Below are 5,994 nucleotides of genomic sequence, written 5' to 3'. Positions count from 1 at the left end.
TCTCTCCCAATGCAAACCCAATGAAATAGGGGTAAGGAGGATGCCAAGGTGTGATCTCAATACTAAGGCATATGATGAGAATAACATGAGGGATATTAGGGTTAAAATTGGGGTCTTACAGCTTCCCCTATTTAAGGACATTCTAGTTGAGGAGGTGAAGGTTAAAATCTTCGTATCGACTAAGTAGAATGAACTTAAATAACAACATATAAAAACAAATTTTGGTCCCTAAGAGACCTCATGGCACATATGATATGAATGTTAAAATAATCTTTGTGGGGAAAAATTTTGCCACAAAGGAAAATAATTTTGAAGAGACTGAAAGTCCGCAGGAGTGTAATGCATTCCATAAGGAAAACTCACTGGGGAGACAGAGACTCTGGTGGATAAAAAGTTATGCGTAGGCCAGGCTACGACTTAAAACTGTTAGGGGACACGAGGGATTCCATGAGAATAAATCAATGGAAAGACTCAGCCGAGGAAAAAAGATCATATGCAGGGGAAACAGGTAGATCAGAACGAAGCTGAAATACTCAAACCACACAAGAAAAGGCGATCTCACTAAGGAAATACACACTCAAACTCAACTGGGGAAGAAATGATTTTCAGCATAGGAGGAACAAAAGTATATTATCCATTACCAGTTATTGGGTAAGGGGATAACAAATTCTGACAGAGAGAACATATGTTACCGGTTAGGGAAAACATATCAAGGATGACTTGCTGAGGGCAAACAGGCGGTGTATTCATTACCAGTTACTGGGTAAGAATAACCTACTTGGAAAAGCCAAATAGGATTTACAACTACCGGTTACTGGGTAGAAGACCGCAAAGGAAGAGAATATATGTCACTAATTAAAGTGAATATATCAAGGATAAACTCAAAAGGGAAGAGTATTCGTCATCGGTTAGGATGAACATATCAAGGATAGACTCACCCGGGGACATTAGGAAGGATATCCATCACCGGTTAAGATGAACATATCAAGGATAAACCACATGAAAAAGTAGGATTATATCTATCAAATACAGGATAGAAAACCAGAAAAGAGAATATCCGTCACCGGTTAGGATGAACATATCAAGGATAAACTCTGCGGGGAGGAATAAGGATTACATCTATCAGCTACTGGATAGAATACCGAAAAGAGAATATCCATCACCGGTTAAGATGAACATATCAAGGATGAACTCCAAGGGGAAGCAGGATTTACAACTACCGGTTACTAAGCAGAAGACCGCAAAGAGAAGGAAACCCGTCATCGGTTAGGATGAACATATCAAGGATTAACTCTCTGGGAAACAAAAACATGGACTACAACTATCTTTTTACTGGGTAGAAGACCAAAAAGAGAATATCCGTCACTGGTTAGGGTGAACATATCAAGGATAAGCTCAGAAGGGAAAGAGTATATGTCATCGGTTAAGATGAATATATCAAGGATAAACTTTCTGGGAGACGTGAAAACGAATCCGCCGGGGAGAAAAAGGGTTACTTTTGCCAGGTATTGGGAAAAAAGTTAAATACTTGCAAATTGAGAAGAATCTTACCGGTTACTGGGTAATAGACTCTTAAGGGACCAAAAGCATCCATATAGGTAAGATCTAGAAAGAACGGTCAATCAAAGACTCAACCCAATGAGGATATAACTCAAGGGGAGTGGTTCCATCCAGACAATTAACTAGGGAGGAAACTGAAACAATAATCATCCACGAGGAAATAACTCAGTGGGGAATGAGAAAGGCTAAATTCTTTCTACTTAAGGGGCCGACACTCTACAATTGAAAGAGGACAGACAAACCAAATCTGCATGGTGAAGAGATACCACCATAGTAGAGGATCAGGAAAACAATGAATCACAAAGTGTATTATGTAATGATGAAATTTATGAATGTATATGTATATGTATATGTTTATATAATGATTATGCTGACAGAACGATCGCAAAGGATACAAATGTCACGGGACTACGTCATCCATACAATACTCTGCCAATCCTCAAAGGAGAGAAACAACAGCTGGAGAGAATTGGTCACCTTAAAGGCTCAACCCTGGCTGGGGAAAAGAGGAGAGAATCTGCTAAGGAAACTGTATTATTAATTCTGCGGGGAATTTTAGGCCAACACCATATCAAATAGGAGACAACCTTGTAGAAGATTGAAAATACCGCTCGAGAATTGGGTTAACAGGGATCATGGACAACACTGCTGAAGACTTAAGGGGAAAAAATCTGTCGAGTCGTGTAAACTACTGCAAATAATGCGCCTACAACTCGAGAGAGGAAATTGCGAACTCAGCTGGGGATACCAACAAAACCCGGATGTAGATGCTGAAATGTTGTTGGAGAATAAACAGAGGTCACGTTAACTGCTTGGGGAAAAACTAACAATGCTTCGCATTTAGGGCTTACCGTTTTCAAACCGTTGTTGATATTCCTTTAATTGCTTTTTTAAAAGTAACTGCTTTTATTATTTAAGAAAACATTCTTTTTATTTTAAAACTTTAATTTCAAAATGATCACAATAAAATTTAATTCTATTTAGCTGAATAAATAAGAGCAAAAACAATTGGATAAAAAGCTTAACTTTATTTAATAGAATGGTAGTCTGTAAATGACAAGACTCCATAGATCTTTACAAAATTTGAAGAATGGTGTTTTACATGGAAAAGGGCTACATTGAATACAATGATCACTAATCCTTGTACCACCTTTAATATCCAATGTGCTCTTGGCTTTGGTTGAAGATGAATTAGAACCAATCATTGTGCTCAAGAAAGTCTTCAAGACTGAAGATCAATAAGATGTAGTTACTTGCCTTGATCCCTAATTTTTCATAAATTGCCCCATGGTAGGGTACTCAATTTATGGGTATAATTTTCTATTTTATGTCTCTAATTTTTTCCTGGATCGCCCTTTCAGGTTTTCAATCCACCGAGATGCTCATTTTTGCCTAAGCCGCCCTTTCCGGTTTTCAACTTAGCGAGCTGTTCTTTTCTATTTTAGGTGAAGTATTTCTTGGCTGCATCGACATTCACAGGACGCGTGAATTCCTCACCATCCATAGTTGTAAGAATCAAAGCACCGCCTGAAAAGGCTCTCTTAACAACGTATGGGCCTTCATAATTAGAAGTCTATTTGCCCCTAGAATCTGGTTTGAAAGATAGAATCTTCTTGAGCACAAGATCACCTTCTCTGAATACACGAGGTCTGACCTTCTTATCAAAAGCTTTCTTCATTCTCTGCTGATATAACTGTCCATGGCACATGGCAGTCAACCTCTTCTCTTCAATCAAATTCAGTTGGTCATACCTGGTCTGACACCATTCAGCCTCAACTAACTTGGCTTCCATCAGCACATGTAATGATGGGATCCCAACTTCTACTAGGAGCATAACTTCCATGCCATAAACAAGTGAGAAAGGGGTTGCCCCCTGTTTACCAGTAATTTCTGATAAACAACCGCTAGTCTTCCAAATTTATATATTTTTGGTAACTTACAAGATCGACTAGATTGATCCTAGGACATGTGTCTCAAGAATTATTATTACGGTGATCTAAGTCATGGTTAAGTTTGTTTCTGGTTTGTGGACAACGAAAAGTATTTTGACAACAATTCTAAATGAAACTTATGACTATATGAACAAAGTAAATGACGATAACTTTGTAGTAAAAGGTTTCTTAAAGATAACGAAAATACTTGGAAAGGGTAAAGATCAATGACTCGATGTAAATGCTTTAAATTTTTAGAAAGTATAGGAAATGAAGACTTGGCGAAATGTAAATGCAAAAGTAAAATTGATGATAAAAATACTGAAAATAAGGGCAATTCGACAGAATAAAAGATAGTGAATAAATTTAATTTAAATGACTTGTATGAAATAAATAACATGAACGAAATTTGTGGTGTTCTTCATACATACATTTTCAACGTAAAACTCTTTTCTCTCGCTCTGGTACTCGAGTATATTTTGTGAATTTCTGTATATTTGTTTGAACACCCCCCTTTTGAATCTAAAACTAAGACCCCTATTTATAACAATTTGACCCTAACGGCCTCTTCATAGGTGACTGCCACGTTCGAATTTTCAAGCGTTGCATGTCTCAGATGTTTCCACGTGTTGGCCTGACGAAAACTGCTTCATTTAAATTTCAAATCTTCCCGCTTGAGGCTTCGACTCTGTCAAAACGCCTACGTCGAAGAGAGCTTTTATGGAAATCCAAAATCTTCTAAGTCTCAGGCTTCGACAATAAAGAATTGTTCACCCACGAAAAGAATTAAACAGCTTTGACACAACCATCTTTTATTTATTCTCCAAAACGTAACACTTCCAAAGTACATCAACTATCTGTCAAAATCTCCAACTAACAAATTGCCCCAAATAAATGTCTATTTCGGATCAATGTAGAAATGGGCATTTTTTGTAATCACCAGATTTCGACCAGAGACCTTTCATAGACCTAAAAGTCTACATTTGTTAGTTAATCATGATAAACTTTTCCAAAACGTCTCATCAGAACGTGTGCGCAGTTATTTATCATCATGAATTTCAACTTCCAAGAAAATGAACAGTAATCCCTGTACCCTTTCCTCAGAAAAACCACCACGTGGCCTACTACCTTGGTAAAGCGTAACCAGTCAGCTTCATAGGTTTAACACTATAAAAGCTCACTTATCATTTCTTTCTTTCTTTTTACAAAAAATCTCCATTTTCCACCTAAGTTCATCTTCTACAACTTCTCTGAAAACGCTTCTTCTTCCCTAAAACCCTAATCCTTCAAAATCTCCAAACCCATTACAATGTCTTCTGATAAACAGCAAAAACAATCAAAGAACATCAAAGGTACTGGTTCCTCAAAAAGCTCTGCTTCTCAGAACATTCCAACTAGCACAACCATCACTGTTGGGGATCAGGAGTACATCACTGTTCCAAAACTTATGAAAGAACAAAAAGCAATTATTGCTTCTCAGGTAATGGTTCCTTCCTTACTTTCTGGAAATACTTTAGGGTTTTTAGGCCCATTAGTTTCTGAAGAACACTTAGAGAAATGTGCGAAGTTTTTTCCTTGTTACCATAATACCAAACCCATAGCCAACAAAACCGTTTCCTCCATAAATAATGAGGATCCAGTCCAAAGAGAGGCTTTTCAACTGGATTTTATTACTGATAATTTCAAATCCTTTCGGTCTTGTCCAACTCTAGACAAATCCTATCTAGCTTGGTTAACTAAAGTTGAGAAGAAGAAAGCTTCATTTTGGAAAGAATTGGGTATTTTTGACCTAATCCAGATGTCAAAACTGGGGTTTAGTTACTGTCAGCCTTTATTATTATCCAGCCTATATTTCTGGGATAACACATATAACACCTTTCATTTCCCTTGTGGAATGATGACTCCCACGCTTTTCGACGTAGTTGCCATCGTTGGACTTCCTCCGACAGGAGAAACCTTCGACCCCTACCAAGACTGTCAAAACCTGATTGACTTCAACGTTAAGAACGCTTCGTTCAATACTTACATTAATCTGTATCACGCTGATGGGGAGGAAGTTTCTGATATAGAACATATAGCATTCCTAGGTCTATGGTTGTCCAAGTTCTTTTTTTGCTGCAAATCTCTACAAGTTGCAAAGAGATTTTTAACACTCGCTAACCAATTGCATGCTGGTCGAAGAGTGTGTTTGAGTGAACTTTTATTGGCTAGTCTGTATGAAACCCTAGGATCGGCTAGCGCTAAGTTAAATGAGTATGAAGCTGGCACCAATTTATTACTATCTGGGCCTTATTGGCTTCTTCAATTGTGGCTTAATGCCACTTTCGAATCCTTTTTGCCAACACGAGGAGACGTTGATGAAAATTTCCCAGAGATAATAAATTGAAGCATCGAGGGCACCAGACTTCTTCGACTGACTCCAGTTGATGATGTTGACAACTTACAAACTTCTCTCACCAAATACACCTTGATGTTCTCGAAGCGTCACCATTTCCTTCCTTCA

This window comes from Lathyrus oleraceus, chromosome 3 (genome assembly GCF_024323335.1).
Source record: "Lathyrus oleraceus cultivar Zhongwan6 chromosome 3, CAAS_Psat_ZW6_1.0, whole genome shotgun sequence".
NCBI lineage: Eukaryota > Viridiplantae > Streptophyta > Magnoliopsida > Fabales > Fabaceae > Lathyrus > Lathyrus oleraceus.
The sequence above is the reverse complement of the archived record's forward strand: the minus strand, read 5'-3'. Positions refer to the sequence as shown.